Here is a 17,291-nt window from a genome sequence, read left to right as displayed (position 1 = left end):
TGGAGCAGGGCCTGGGAACCTGTTTTTAGCAAAGCGCCGATCGATTTGGAATGTTCAGACCACGTTTAGAAACCCTCGTATAGATGATGCACTGATGAGTGAAGCGATGTTTCTACTTCAAGGAACTTACAGTTCTCAACCCATCGAGTAGCTGGATGTACTTTCCCACTTCCAACTTCCTGCTTCCTCTCGCCTCCCTCAGCTTTACCGATTGTGTGTACCGTGTGTGCCGTCACTGCACCGGCAGAGTAGACACATGCAGAGGAAGCTGTCTGCCCTCCGAGGACGTGTGTGTGGAGACCGTCACCATCACTGTCGGGCAGACAGCCGAAGGTCACCTGCGATGGAGGTGCATTCTATGTGACAGTCCCCTAGCTAAGCATGAGTTTAACTACAAGAAGTCCCTTTGGTCGGGTACAGTAGGGAGGGGGGAAAAAAAGAAAGAAAGAAAGAGCGCACATAGTCACGTGACACTTTCGTAGCCCCTCCTCCAACACGCGGCAGAGTTCTAAAGGGTCAAGATTTAAAATGGGATGTTTTAAAAGGGCTTTAATCTTCATATGGAGCTGGATAAAATACATCCGGTTCCCAGGACAGGAGAGCAGATCGAGAGTGGCAAAGATAGTAAACGCATCCAGTAAGTGGCCTGTGCTGTGAAAAGCAGGAGATAAAGCGCATCGACACCGCAGGCCTGCAGAGGTGAGAGCCCAATCTCGCAGCGCCTGCGGCTCCCCGCCACCCAGGCTCATTCGTTGTCAGCTCTCGCCCCCTAGTGGTGAAGAGGAGACATTACCGTGGCCCTGTGTGCATGGGCGTTTCTGGAGTCTGCAAGGTCGGGTGCAGAAAAGGATTGTCTAGACACACTAACAAACGCACACGAACACGTGCTAACCTACAAACACGCATAAGCACACGTGTAGTAATATGACCACATACTAACACGGAACAAACCCGTACTAGCACGAACACACACAGAAACATACTAACAAGTAGGAACACATAGATGAGTATTCACAGAGCACACGCATACTAACACACACTAACATACACATGGGCACACACAAATACACCCACGAACACACAAACATACTAACACGCATGACAGCACTAACATGCGTACTAATATATACACATACTAACATGCAGAACACACCCATACTAACACACACACTAACACAAAGACACATACATACTAATAGACAGACTGACATATACACAGACACCCATATACTAAAATACACTAACCACACACCATGACACATACACACTAATACACATTAACATATGCAAACATACTAATATACATACTAGCACACATACCATACTAACACTAATCCACACTAACATATACATACTAACATGCACATACAGCACACATAAATGCGTACATATTAACACATATACACTAACACACAAGTACGCAACTTAGAAAGAAAAGGTTTATGCGCTACCCCTGGATAATACGGCAGCCTGTTAACTTCCTGGAAAACACAGAGCAAAATAAGTCCTTCAAAGGGCCCCCGACGTTGCCTCCGTCATCACAGCCGTTCCTAGAATCCTTTCCTTAAAAACATAAGGAAGAAGGCAGCGTGTGTCTCCTTTAGAAGGACACGGTTTCCTTTTCACATTTTCACATTCACTTTATGCCATGAAGAGAACTTACAGAGGGCCAGAAACCCAGGATAACGTAGCTGGACTCGTTAAAGGCAAAATCAACAAACTGCTTCCTAAAGCAATTGAATTGGTGGTTCATGCTTTGAGGCTGAGGCAGGGGGATGGATGGAACTTTGAGGCCCGTGTAGGCCACATAGTGAGTTTCAGTTCAGGTTAGACAGCAGTGTGAGGCCCTGTCTCCAAAAACTTAATAAAGGGGTGAAAAATAAATTTAGAGGCAGGGGGTGTGTGTGGCCCAGTGAGCAGAGTGTCTGTCCAGCACACAGCAAGCGAAGGCTTCCATCCTCAGCACCACATAAAACAGCGCAGTGGCGCGGAACAGGAGGGTCAGGATCTGTGCTCACACACGCAGGGCCCAGGCCCACTCATGGGCAGCCACAACGACATAGACAGTCCAAGGCCTTGGCTACACGAAACATCGTCTCAAATAATTAAATAGGTTAACGAAAGCAATGTATTTTAAAAGCAGTAAGACTCAGCCAAACTGCCTGTCATAATTCATGAGTTGTAAAATAGTCGCATGACGAATTGACTTCAGCCACATTTCCCTGCCTCCACCCGTCCTGCTCCCTCGAACACCCACAGACATGTATATTTATTTCTACCGGTGTGTACTGCGAAAAGATTTAAACAGAAACTACTCACGACGACGGTGGGCGATTCTGAAATCACCGGGAGCAGAAAGGGCATTTTCTCATCTGCGCATGGACCTGTGGCGCCGGACCCTCCCGCTCTGAGAACTAACAGTGAGTGAGTGTGAGGCTTCCAAGGAGATGCCCGCCTCATTATGGGACACCCAGATGTGCATCCACAACATCTCTCGGGTGCTGATCATGCACCGCGCTCGGAGCTGAGCGGTGATGGTTTCTCCTGACCACGTTACAGAGAAGCCCTCGGACATAAACGAGATTGCTGACACAAGGTGGCCAGTTCTGGAACCGGGTCGTAACTCCTGGCTGGCCAACCCTTTAGTTTTGGCTTTTCCGGCTGGTTGGCTCGATGCCACACTAAGCAGGATATTAGTCATTTCGACGGCGTGGATCATCAAGGAAAGAGATTCAAGGGATGTTTATCTCCTACCAAACGCAAACTTCTTTGTGAAAATCTTTCTGCCTTGAAATGCTGAAGTGACTACCTGAAGGGCTAAGGTCTTTTTTTTTGTATATCATCAAAAATTAGCCTTATTTTTATGCATTATTGCCAATAATCGGACACACGGCTTAACTTTCTTATGTAATTAAATTTCAGTGATTACCAGCTGGGCCCATTGATTTTCCTCCTAAAACATGAAAAATGGGGCTCTGGGCTGGAGAGTTGGATCCATGGGTAAAATGCCTACTGCTCAATTTTGAGGACCTGAACTTGGATTCCCGGAACCCGAGTGTCCTAGATAATGTTAACTGTCAACTTGACGTGGTAGGAAAGAGAGTCTCAATGGAGAGAGAGCCTCTATCATACCAGCCTGTGGGGGTTGTCTTGATTGTTAATTGGTGAAGCAGGGCCCAGTCCACCGTAGGGGCCACCATTCTCTGTGCAGATGGCTCTGAGCCACGTAAGAAATCTCTCTGAGAGTGGACCCGGAAAGCAAGCCAGGAAGTAGCGTTCCTCCGTGGTTTCCGCTTTGAGTTTCTGCCCTGGCTTTTCTCCAGGGGAACTCTGTGATCAACAAACCACCTCTTTTCTCTTCCAGGTTGTTTTTGGTCAGAGTGGTTCGTCACAGCAACCTAAAGGAAGCTGGAGCACCATGTACATACGGGGCACCGTGATATGATGTCAAACTTATGGTTTGATAGGCAACCATGCCTCCAAATGAAGTGGGGACATTGTGGGGGGGAAGGCATGCCAGCATCCTCCTCTGGCCTCCTCATGTGCCCACATAGACAAGTCCATCTGCGTACACACATGCACACACATATTCCATAAAGGAAAAGGAGGAAGAGGAAGGGGAGAAGGGAAGGGTGGCGGAGGGAAGTTCTGTGTACCCTCTTTCAGCCGTTAAAAAAGAATCCCAATGATTTAGCGTAAAGATTTTAGTTACTTCTGTGGCAGTTAGTCAATATTCCAGTCTATTTAACTTGTATAGCTATTGGGACTTTCCTATCTGTCTAGAAGAAAATTCCCATGCCTGCAAAATTGGCAGCTTGCCTGATGGGATTGCGCTGGTTTTCTGCCAATTGTAGTATCTTGGATACGGCAGCAGGTGGCGGTAGCTCCTTTACACGCGTATCAATGAACCTCACAAATACGTTCGGATCAGTGTGCATCACCTAACCCTAACCCAGCCACAAAACTTTCGACCCACAATTTGTCCTGCCCTGCAAGATGTGCTGGGGTAAAGGTGGCACAGAACTTGTGGGAGAGGTCAACCAATGACTGGTCCAACTTGAGACCCTTGCCACTAGAGGGAGCCACGACTGACACCACCTGGAGGGCCAGGAACCAGAGGCTGGATGGCCCGGAGACCTAGGGTACAACCAAACTGGCAGGGAAAAAATAGTCAACAAAATGATTCCTAATGATACTCTACCATACTTGTAGACCGGAGCCCAGCATAGTTGTCCTCAGAGAGGCTTCATTCAGCAACTGATGGGAACAGAAGCAGAGACCCACGGCCAAACCTTAGACTGAGCTTGGGGAATCCTGAGGAAGAGGCTGAAGAAGGAGGCACAAGAAAACCCACAGAATCGACTAACCAGGGCTCATAGGGACTCACAGAGACTGAACCAACAATCAGGGAGCCTGTGTAGATCTGACCTAGGTCCTCTGCATATATGTTATGCTTGCGTAGCTTGGTGTTCTTGTGGGACTCCTAATAGTGAGAACAGGGGCTGTCTCCGACTCTTTTGCCAGCTTTTGGGATCTTTGTCCTCCTACTGGGTTGCCTCATCCCGCCCTAATATGAGGGGATGTACCTAGTCTTATGATAACTTGATACGTCATGATTGGTTGATATCCCTGGGTAATCTGGCCTTTTCTGAAGGGAAAAGGAGAGAAGTGATTCTAGGGAAGAGGGGAGGTGGTGGGGAGAGCCTGGGAGGAGAGGAAGGAGGGGAAACTTCAATTGGGATGTAATATATGAGAAGAATTTAAAAAAGGAAGGAGGGAGGGAGGGAGGGAAGAAGGGAGGGAGGGAGGGAGGGAGGGGGAAGAAGGAAGGAAGAAAGGAGGGAGGGAAGAGAGAGAAAGGAAGAAAGAAGGAAGGGAGGAAAGAAAGAAAAGTGGGGTTAGGGGTACAGTTCAATTGATAAGAGTGTTTGCCGTCTATGTACCCTGGGTTAGTTAATTAGCACTGAATAAGCAGTGTGTGACTGCCTTGTGCCTGTAATTTCAGCACTTGGGAGATGGAGGCAGAACCTTATTGGAAGGGAAGGAGGGAGGGAGGGAGTCTGTGAGACCCTTAGTGGATTAAGAAACTTGTTACCAAGCTTGGCTATGTGAGTTTGATCCCTGGAATCCACATACACCGTACAAGGAGAGAACCAACTCCCAAATGTTGTCCTGTGACCTCCAGACCTCCACACATGGACGGTGGCCGGCTCACACACGAAGAATAGATAAACAAACAAAAGTAAACACATAAACATGCTATAGGAAAGGAAACCAAACACCAAAGAGGTAAATATGTTAGGGTCACATGGTGTAAAATATGACCTTCCAAGTGTCAGTCGAACACATATTTAAGGATGCCCATTGTCGCCTTGCCTGTAAAGAATAGGGCGTATCAGGCTTAGTCAACAGATCAAAAGAAACTCATTTTTCCTTTTTGATTTTTGGAGTTTGAGGACTTAGGCATTGCTAGGGATTTGCATGAAAATGTGGCTGCAAAGATCCGTGGTAAGAAATAACTTTCCTGTTAGTTAACAGAACGAATGAGAATTGGTACCAATGTTGCTGCCTGCGTTGGGTTGGAAACGAACCAGCTTGCCTTAGCTTTTGCAGGTTGTCTAAACGTCTACAGCGCCTACTACTTTATTGTCTCGCATTCCTGAAAATGAGCTGCTAAGATTCCCCAGTCTCCTGGCGGGAGAGCCTTATAATACTGTTCTAACTCTCACCCACTTCATCATTCAGCCACCAGCCAGCAGTCAGCACATGAGCTCTCCGTCACATCTAAAGCACCTGTGTTGCCAGCAGACTCTCCTCTTGGGGAGTCTCAATAAAAAAGGCCAAGTCTTCTGGAAACAAGTTGCTTCCAAACACTGGGAAACCCGAGCTCTGGGCTAAAATCCTGATTAAATCCTCAACCATCTGAAAGTTCATTTGGCCTGGGGGTCTTGCTACAGCCCTCCCCAGTCTCCCTAGGAAGAGGAGGCAAGGCAGCTCTCTCCCTAACCATTCTCTAAGACCATTGATCTGGGGTTGACAAGATGGCTCAGCTGCTAAAGCCTCTTTGTTGCCAAGCATATGGCCTGGATCCCATGAAGACCCAGGAACCCACGAAGAGAAAACCAATTCACTCACCACTCGCGTGGTGGAAAGGGAGCCACCACACACGTTATCCCCTGGCCTCCTCAGACACGCTGGTGGCATTTGAGTTCCCCGCCTCACCCTTCCCCGCCCCTGCCACGTCCACCTCTAGCTTGTCACCATCAGGAATGGTTTCATGTATCTGTTGGCTCACTTAGCATTTGTCTCCCCCGCTAGAACGCAGCGCATCCAGGAAAGAGCTGCAGCAGTGCCTGCCCACGTGCGAAAGCCCAAGAAATGCTGTTGAATTCTCGAAAGGAGGCGTTTCCTTGATAAACGGAGCCCGATGGATACAGGAAAGGGTGAATTTGCCTTCACCATGTAGGAGTTTTCAGTCTTCTGAACGAGGACGCTCTCCTGTTCTCTCAGATGGGATTGTGAGAAGAAATGTAAACTGCTCTAAGAAGCTGCCCCCCGACTGGCGGTCCACAGGGGCGGCGGCACCGAGTTCGTTCGGGGTTGTAGAATATTATTTCGAGGTGTGTTACTGTTGTTTATGCTCTGGAAAGTGTGTGTAATGACGCAAAGATGTGTTGGATTAAATAAAATTCCCCTGCAGTCCGGAGGCTGCGTCAGCAACGAGCTGACAGGAGGTGGTAGGGAGGAGCCAGGAGAGAAAGGGTTTATAAGGAGGGGCAAGATGAAGCATGTGGGGGCTTCTTGGAGGATGCGAGCAAGGAGAGGAGATGAGTTACTTGCTATCCAGCCTCTCTGAAGAGCAGAATTCCACCTGAACCTTTGAATCCTGAGTTCTTTAGAGGGAGAGAGGTTTAGTTAAGTTCCCTTTAGTCGGTGCCTGAGGGAACAGATTTCCCTCCAGCAGCCCATGCGCTGCTGCTAGCCGTGGAGCTGCAGTTGGTGATTCGGACAGCTGTGGCTTAAAAGGCAGCAACCATTTAAAAAAGGACAACAAGGCCGGGCGGTGGTGGCGCACGCCTTTAATCCCAGCACTCGGGAGGCAGAGCCAGGCAGATCTCTGTGAGTTCGAGGCCAGCCTGGGCTACAGAGCGAGACCCAGGACAAGAATCAAAACTACACAGAGAAATCCTGTCTCAAACAAACAAACAAACAAACAAACAAACAACAACAACAAAAAGGACAACGGTTCTGACCAGATATTCCACTTCGTGTGGAGAACGGGTGTCTCCCCTCTCACTAACCCTTTCCTGATGAGCAGGTGAGGGCTTTGCCCGAAGCCAGTGTTGGCCTTCCTTGTTAGCGTTCTTAATACCTCACGCTCATTGGCTACAGATCTTGTTGTTGTTAAGTCAGAGGGAAAAACAAAAACAGGCTCTGGAGCTGTTTAAAGTGTGTGTGTGTGTGTGTGTGTGTGTGTGTGTGTGTGTGCCCTGTGTGTTGATGTGGGTTTCCATGGAGCTGGAGGCAGAGGTGGTTGAGAGCCACCTAGTGTGGGTGCTGAGAGCCCAGCTCGAGTCTCTGGACGATCAACAAGTGACCTTATCCATTGAGCCATCACTCACTCCTGCCACTTGACCTGTTTAAACTCTCAAGTGAGTCACTGGCCCTGGCCCTTTCTGAGAGGCGGTGTCAATGCAGAGCAGGAGCAGCAAACAGACCTTGCCCGGTCCAGGTTGGGTGCACCCAAGGCTATGCCCATCTCTAGTAAATCTTAGTTCAGACCAATACTTCTCACCCACAGCCTAACTTGACTGATTCTTTTCTAGTTTAGACAGAAATATAAAGAGAAAGGTCAGGATGTATTGAAGGACTGTTGAGCAAAAGTTAAAGCTGGTTGGTATCTTACCGAGTGTTTCCCAGATTTCCAAACTTGTCTGAAGAGTGGTCACCCAAGGTGCCAATTACATCAGTTCTCAACCCCACCCTAGTGATTTGCATTCAGCTCACCTGGGCTGAGACTAGCTGCAGCCCTATTTTTTTTGTTTTTTGTTTTTTGTTTTTTCGAGACAGGGTTTCTCTGTGTAGCTTTGCGCCTTTCCTGGAACTCACTTGGTAGCTAAACAAGTATTCCGGGTGATGTTTTTGTTCAAGCAAGTTTGGGAAGTGCCAGTCTAACTCAACCCTTTAATTTACCCAAATGAAGAAACAGAAGCGTAAAGAAGCTTGGGTAGATGTCTGTGCCTTGTGGCTCTTTAAACACCTTCAGTTCTGATCTGGAAGCTTTCCTATCTCTGTCATTTTTTAAAAAATGATTTATTTCGTTTTGTAATTGTGTGTGGTGTGTGTGTGTGTGTGTGTGTGTGTGTGTGCGCGCGCATGTTTATAGGTTGGTAAGTATGTGCACTTGTGAGTGCAGGTACCTGAGGAGTCCAGAAGAGGGAGCCAGATCCCCTAGAGCTGGAGTTACAGGCAGTTGTGAGCCGCCCAACTTGAGGGGACTGAATTCAGATCCTCTGCAAGAACAGAACACGCTTTGAATTGCTGACCACCTCTCCAGACTCCCTCCACCCACTTTCCATCTTACTAAAATGTCCACACAGAACAAGAGAACTGGAAACTCCCCACTGTGGTTTCACTCCCTCGGTGTTTCCAAGGAAACTCTTGGCTGATTGTTCTCAACATGCCCCTCTTTCCGAAGCATCAAGATTTCCACTCTCCATGTATTCGAGGTCTACGCTGGATTTGGGGGTTTTAAAAACCAGGCCTGCAGGTGATGTTTTGGGACACTTCTTGGCTCTCTGTTGGGGCTCTGTGGAGCTAACTTCAGCCTCTTGAATACTACTCTGGATTCTCCTCAAGAACCACTCAGTTCTATGTGAGTAAAGAAGCTGGCGAGCTGTTCAGAGCAAGGGTTTTGTCATCAGAATCGAAAAGCCATGACTAATGTGTTTTCGCTCCTGAAGCCCATCTGTTTGTGAGCAATGTGTCGTTTTCCTAAGAAGGTATCAGAGTGTCAGTATACTCAATGCTTGACCCTTGGAATCAATGAGACAAAAATATTCAGCCAGCCCCCGATTCTTATGAAACCGAACTGAGAGCAGGTGAGTCAGCTCCGTTGATGGCCAAAGTCAGTGAGTCCGTGAGCCTACTGTCTGAACGAATTCATTTCTGGAACTCAACTTCTGGGGCCTCCGAAAATTCACTAAATCATTCAGTAACTCATAAGCCCTAATGGATTAGCTTAGCCCTTTCCTTCACCCTTTGAGTCTTTGTTTTGCTTGGTTTTGTTTGTTTTGTATGTGTTTATTTATTATTTTTGGGGTTTTTTTTGTTTTATTGAAGTTGGCCTCAGACTCACCATGTAATCAAGAATGACTTTCAACTTCTGGCCCCCCTCTCCCTCTGCCTCCTAAGTCCTGGGCTTACAGATATGTGCCACTACACCCAGTTTACATGATACTGGAGAGGGGACTCAGGGCTTCACGCATGCTAGACAAGCATCCTACGACCAGAACCACATCCCCAACCCTGCCTGTGTTTTTACTCATCCCCAGAGAAGTCTGAACTGAGCTTAGATCAAGCTCCTCCAAGGAGCGGCTAATACCACAGCAATGTGGACTTCCTTTTGGCTTGATTTCCCTGCTAATCTGGACTCTCCGAGGAAAACCAAAGTGTTGAGAGGCTTTCCTGGCTCGTACCCTTCGATGCCCTAAGCCCCATAATGACTGAAAAGTGAGTGCCAAATCTGGGTGTACTAGGAGAGTGCTTAATGTAAATCGTAGGGTTTAGAATGGAATATTCTGGGGCTAGAGAGATGGCCCAGTGCTTAAGAGCATTTCCTGCTCTTCCAGAGAACCCGAGTTTGGTTGCTTGGGCAGCTCACAACTATGTGCAACTCCAGTTTCAGGAGCTCTGGCACCCTCTCCTGGCCTATGCACATATATGTGCACACATACAGATACATACAAATACAAATAAATCTTTAAGGGGCTATAGCTAGAGTTGCGTGGTTGAGAGTGCACACTGTCCCTCCATGGACCTAGGTTCAGTTCCCAGCACCCACATTTGGCTGCTCACAACCACCTGGAACTCCAGCTGGAGAGACTCGGATGCGCTCTTCTGGCCTCCTCGGGTATTTCATACATATGGTACACAAACACTTAGGCACTCTCATAAAATAAATACATAAGTAAATAGATCTCTTTAAAAATAGTTAAGACAGAATAGCCTGGAGACTGGTGTTTTTTCCTATTATTTGAAGCAAAGTTGGTTTCTATGATTCTTTTCCATCTTACTGACACATTTGGAAGCCTTTCCAAATGGACCTTCAGCTGCCACTGAATTGGTTCTTTCAAACGTTTCCACGGTGTGCCATCAGACTAGCACAGGCTGCTCTATTGTGCTGAACATTTACAGTTCTGCAACATTGGACCATATTGAAAATATAGGAGTACTGATCACAGAGGTCTTCAAGGCAATGAATGATCACTCTCGAGGGATTTTTGAAACATTAATTAAATGAAGGATTTATAAGATAACTAAAAAAAATGCCAATGGTCAGACTATCTACGCCACATTAAGGGATAAACAGCAAGCTGTTCACTTCAGAAATCCCACTGGGAAATTGGACTGTAGGAACGAGAGTCACTTGGTCTACAGGCTACCAATCTGTTGTCGTGTCTGAATGCACTTCTCACTGTGGAGGATGCTGAGGGTTGGATTAAGTAGAATACTACCTCGGAGTCCCTCTGAAGCAGATGGAAAAACAGCTGGGGCCAGAGACAACATGGGAAATCTGACAAATGTTCCCCCTTTAAGATCCTACTGAGCCTTCAGCTCTCAGCAGGGTTGACCTGTACAAAGGCTGAGCTCCTTGCCAGAGGGCTTAGGTTCAAAAGGCTAAGGCCTGGACACTTAACTAGTATCCACTCAGAACTGCACTCACCGATATCCCAAGTGATAGTCAAGTGAATGTGAAGACAAGTCTAAGTGGACTCAGGTGTTCTGATGTCTTATAGGTGGAAAAGCTGAGGTTCTGAGAGTGGATTTGCCCGAGATCACAAGATGTGTTTGTTACCAGCTCTGATGTGACTCTAGAGGCTCCTTTTTTTGTTGTTGTTATTAGATCTCACCGTGGTTATTAGAGCCATTGATCACAGTGGTTATTAATTAAGACCAAATGTCACTTGAGGCTCCAGCTCAGTAGGGGAAGTTGTTTGCAATTGTGAGGACCTAAGTCTGAATCCCCAGTGCCCACATAAGAGACAAACATGGAGGCATGCATCTGTAAGCCCAGTGCTGGGAGAGTGGAGACAGGTGGATTACAGATTTGGTGAGAGACCTTGACTCAAAAAACTAAGATGAAGAGGTAGAGAGACATCTGATGTTAACCTTTAACCTCCATATGCAAGTGTACAGGCAAGCACACAACACACACACACACACACACACACACACACACACACACACACACTGGCAGGCTGGAAAACCTTCCACAGGGTTATTTTTACAAAATCATTTTTAAAAATATTGCCTGTCTTTGTCCATTCTTAGATTCCAAGGTATGTCCTGTTTTGCTTTGTTCTCAAAAATGAGAGTTTGTTTGGTTACACATATCTTTGGTGTGTGTGTGTGTGAGTTCATGTATGTGTGGCTGCTCATGTGTATGTGTGTGGAGGTCAGAGGTCAACCTCAAGTGTCACTCCTCAGATATCATCCACCTTGTTTTGTTTTTGGAGACAAGGAGTCTCATTGGCCTGGGCCAGTGAGCCACGGAGATCCTCCTGTCTCCACCTCCAGGGCACTGGGATTACAAGCACTTGCCGTCATGCCCACTCTCAAAATGGGTTCTGGAGATCAATCTCAGGTCTTCCTGCTTGTGCGCAGCAAGCATTGTACCTACTGAGCCATCTCCAAGTCCACATATACATTTTGACCCAGAGGTTTGTGGTGGTTTGAAAGAAAATGGAATGGCCCCCAAAGGCACTATTAGGAGGTGTGGCCTTGTTGGAGTGGGTGTGGCTTTGTTGGAGGAGGTGTGGCCCTGTTGGAGTGGGTGTGGCTTTCTTGGAGGAGGTGTGGCCTTGTTGGAGTGGGTGTGGCTTTGTTGGAGGAGGTGTGTCACTAGGGGGCAGGCTTTGAAGTCTCAGATGCTCACGAGGATAGTGGCCACTAGGATAGTGGCTCACAGTGTCTTCCTGTTGCCTTTGGATCTGGATGTAGAAGTCTCAGCTACTGCCCCAGCACCATGTATGTCTCTGTGACTCCATGCTTCCCACCATGATGACAGTGGACTCACCTTCTGAACTGTAAGCCAGCCCCAATTAAATGTTTTCCTTTATAAGAGTTGTTGTGGTCATGGTGTCTCTTCACAGCAATAGAAACCCTAACTACAACAAGGTTTATCCTAAGTATGCATTTGTATAAATATCGTGTCATCTACACTGACTACATTAACTGCCACCATTTAAAAAACGAAGTGTAGCCATCAGTAGAGGACAGGCATAAAGATATATTTGAGACATATATGGACTATGTCACTGCTTTTAAAAAGAAGCATAAAGATTTCTACTCATTGATATAGAAAGCTGTTTGGGAAACATTGTAAAGCAAAAGAAGAATTCCACGTATAAGGTTCCATCTGAGTTTTAAATGTTTTTATACATACATCTATCCTTGTTTCTGGAAAGAAGATTCTGGAAGGATACCCAAGTAAAGTTTTGTTTTTATCATTGGCATTATTGCTTGCTAATAATTTCACAAATAATTAGAAAGAGCAGAAAAGTCAATGTGTTTTTCTAAGTCTAGAGCTGCTGGCCAAAATCAATAGATCTGACCTATTTGTAAAAAGTAGCCAGTTTCCCAGACAGAGCTATTGCGGTTGAAACCAAGGAAATGTGATAGAGACAGATGGTGAGGCCCGTGACTTTTTACCAACTGCTCTGGTTTTTCCCTTTGGCCAAACACATCACGAGCCATTTAAAAGAGAAACACTATAATTATATCCCGAATGACAAATAAAACCAGCAGCAAATGACATGATTGGATTCTTAGTCCTCATTACCACTTCTGTCAAAACAGGCGTTGGCAGGCACTCACTTGCTCACTCGGGAGCACACCTAAGGCCACACCTTGATTGTCATACTCTATCTTGTTCATCAGATGTCTTGTGCTTGGTCTTGGAGTATAAAGAAAAATAGTCAGGGTAATTCACTCAAGCCGGTTCCACGGGTGAGCACGTGTGCCCACGGACTTCGCTGGTGCCTCTTTCTCCTTCTCATGTCTGTACCTTGCACTTCAGTGACAAATGATTGTTTTATAAAGTTGTCAATAACTAGCATTTCGTGCTGTCCCTGGGGTTTGGGTGTTACGCCGTATAAAGCTTAAGTTTTAAAGGCCCCCAAAGGAGCTTGAGAGCATGGCTCAGTTCATATGATTGATAAGGCTTTTACCATTCACTGAGCCCTGTGTTCGATCCCTAGCTCCATATACACTAGATATACTGGTGCATATCTGCAGTCCCAGGACTCAGAAGGCAGAGGCTGGAGGATCTGAAGTTCAAGGTCATCCTCAGATACATAGTAAGCCTGAGGCTACCCAGTCTCAAAAGTAAATAATAAATAAAATGAGAAGGGTTTTGTTGTTGTTGTTGTTTTGTTTTGTTTTACTCTCCTATGAATGTCATGCTAAGTTTAAATAGAATCTTTTAAAATGTTTTGGGAAAAAAAAAGCCTACAATGGTCCTTTCTATTCTAAGTATATGATATTGCTCAACTTCAGTGAGGAGAGCATTTGATAGCCTGCCTATAATCTCAATCTCAGCATTCAGAAGCCTAAGGCAGGAGGGTTGCTACTAGTTCAGGAGCAGCCTGGAGTATATAGTAAGGAAGACCTTATCTAAAAATAATAACAAATAAATGAATGAAAGAAAGAGAAAACAAAAAAATGAGAACTTCAGAGATTCAGTGTAGTGAGATGGATCCAGTGTAGTGAGGTGGCTACGCCAGACATGTAAAACAAGGACCCGAAGACTGTCATACAACCACTGTGTAACCCCTCCCTAAGTGACAAATCAGAGTCCTGGATGGGATATTCTTGGCTTACAGCATCGAAACGGAATGATGCTTATATTTAACGATGGGTAATTCAATTATGCTATGTTTATGAGAAAGAACATACAGTATCATTAAGAATATTAACGACAAACACACATATCAACTTTGTTTACTCAACATCCTTCTGATCTCACTGTTTGCATGCCATCCCTGTGCCTGGGCTGTGGCCTGGTCCTGGCTAAGGATCATCTAGGAAGCCATACTATTGCAAGAACATCGGAGCCCCATTGAGTTTTTCTCCAGTTCTAGCCATGACTCCTGGCAGTCAGGAGAATGCCTATTCCCACCTCTTTGTTTCTTAAGAGAGAGGCAGTAATGGAAGAGGAGGACAGCTTCATCTCTCCCTTGGACACTGAGCCAATGGCTGAAACTTCCTAAGAAGCTAGAAGAAAAACCCAGCTGCAGGTACTGTGTCCCTAATAAATGGGCTATGACAAACTAAAGCAAGACATCCTGAGAGAGGGACACGATGTTAATTATTTTTTTACATCCCTGTAATGGCTCTTGTAAAAACAACTTTAAAAAAAAAGACAGGTTTTTTTTTTTTTTTTTGGTTCATGGTTTCCAGAAAAATCTATCGTGGTGGTAAGGCCTGATGGAGCATGTCAGCTCATATCCTCACTAGGTAAGAAGCAGAGAGCAAGCAAAAGCAGTGTGTGTGGGGGGAGGGGGTGGTGGTGGTGGTGGTATTTAAACAATCCCAAGGACCTGTCCCCAATAACCCACTTTTTCTAACTAGGTTCCACCTCCTAAAGGTTCTAGAACCTTCCAAAGTATCTCATATCAACCGAGAGACCAATTGCTCAAAACCCATGTCTGTAGGGCATATTTCATATTCAAATGAAAACACGTATCGGCCTTCTCTATGAATGCAAGCTTACGGTGTGCAAGGGAGTATGTTTGTACATGCATGCTCCCACACACATACCCACATACCCACACCGAATTTAGGAGTAATTACCAGGTTATTACCTTATTAACAGTAGCTAAATAAATTTCTTGACTGGTCTAGAACTCACTATCTAGACCAGGCTGGCCTTGAACTCATACAAGTCTACCTGTCTCTGACTCCCAAGTGCTGCGACTAAAGAATGTGTACCACCATGTTGGGCTTTTGTTCATCTTCTAATTGATACAAAAGTTAAAAACCAATCCCCAAAAAAGTTTACTATAAACTACATCTTTGAATGACAAATATGCTTATGATGTCACTTTTCTTTGTTGTTGCTGTATTGTTATTATTGTTTACACATGCATGTTGTGTGTGGGGTGCACAGGTACCAAGGTACATCTGTGGAGATCAGGGGACAATTTGTGGGAATTCCTTCTTCCTTTTTTTATGTGGGTCCCAGAGCCTAACTCAGGTCTTCAGGCTTGGTAGCAAGCATCCTTACCTGTAGCTACATCTCACTGACCTCAATAATTTAATTTTTAACACATCAGATCACTTGAAGATCCTCAAGTCTAAATGCTAAACTATAATGTAATCACCTAGCAACACTTTGAGAAAAGACTGTCCCCTGCAGTGAGCCAAGGTTGAGGTTCAGACCTATACTGTGCAGGAGACAGCTGTTACCAATGTTCCCACTCTTTACTCTAGGGTCCACTGGTTTACAAGACTAAGAAGATTCCTGCAAAAACTCAAAGATGTTGTTGGATGCTTCTCTCCCACCCACCAATTCCCAAATAACCACTCAGAGGCTTAATATTACTTACAAATTCTCAGCTGATAGCTCAGGCTTGTTACTAGTTAACTCTTACACTTAAATTAATCCATATTTCTTATCTATGCTTCACCACTAGGCTCATGGCTTGTCACCTCATTTTATACCTGTCCTGCTTCCTGGTGGCTGGCTGGCATCTCTTTGACTCTACCTTCTTCTTCCCAGAGTTTTCTGTTTCTGGCTATTCTGCCTATACTTCCTGCCTGGCTGCCAGCCTATCAGCTGTTTATTAACCAATAAGAGTAATACATATTCACACTGTACAGAAGGATTATTCCACAGCACAAAGATGTTCCTAAGGAGGGCTAACACCCACAGGCATTTGCAGATAGAGACAGAAGTCAGTTACACCAGAAGGAGGATGCAGAAGTGGACCAGAGCTGTTTCCAACATCTAGAGGGCACCATTGTGTGCTTCTGAATCCAATCCTGCCTAGCCTCTGCTCAGCCACTGCTCACTGGTATCTTGAACTGCATTTGTGGGCATTTACACTAGGGAAAACAGGAATGCTATCAATTAGGTCTTTCCCCCAACATACCCCCAAGCCAGTTGTTAAAACATAGCAAGCGATTAGGAGAGCCTGGGAAAGGGGAGCACATACAAGAGGGAGGACCAGTTTGGAAAGAGCATTGTGTGGGGACTGTTGCTGGAGAGAACTTTGCAACATCAACCTAGTGCTGAGCTCCCATCTGGGTTTAAGTCTGGCTGGAGAAGTAGGATATTTCTTTGACTATCTGTCTACAGCCATAGGACCTTTAAGGGGCCCACATTTCCACCCTCACTACAGTACCAGCATGGAGGAGCAGTAGCAGGAGAAGCCGTGGGATGTAAATATCAATGCTCATCCCTTAATATTTTCTTCCTTGATCTGTTCCAGAAAATACCAAGCAAAAAAGTAGTCACGTATGATTGACCGTATAGAAGGCAAGGTTAAAAAGTGATACAGAAATGGGTTCTCTGAGCTCCTTCTTGGCAATGGAAGATGGTTAATGGAGATTTAGAACTGGTCATCATGTAGCAAATAACAGACCAAGGAGTGCTCAGCCTTAACTGCAACTAAATTAGTGTCAGAATCTCTCCCCACAGCTCAGATATTTGTAGTTGCTTTTTTTTTTTTTCACTCTTCAAGACTAGGGGTGGGGGAGCCAAGGGAGGGTGCTTCTGCCTTCATAATGAATCAACCAACCACTAAAGAAGAGAAGGACTGTGTATCACAGACAGAGGAGCCGCATAATCAGGACAAAGCTGAAGAATTTGATTCTGGAGTTACAAGGACAAAAAATCAAATATATGATTTAATGTCTAGGGAGGGAAGTATCCATATTGATTGACTGTGAACAAGTCACTGTATCATCCAAATGGAAAGCTATTAGAACATGGTGGGAGGCATGTGTCCAGATGTATACAGGTACATGTATGTGTATAGAGGTCAGAGGACAAACCTGAGTGTCAT

The sequence above is a fragment of the Peromyscus eremicus genome, chromosome 16_21 (assembly GCF_949786415.1).
Source record: "Peromyscus eremicus chromosome 16_21, PerEre_H2_v1, whole genome shotgun sequence".
In the NCBI taxonomy this organism is placed as follows: domain Eukaryota; kingdom Metazoa; phylum Chordata; class Mammalia; order Rodentia; family Cricetidae; genus Peromyscus; species Peromyscus eremicus.
This window is presented reverse-complemented; position numbering follows the sequence as displayed.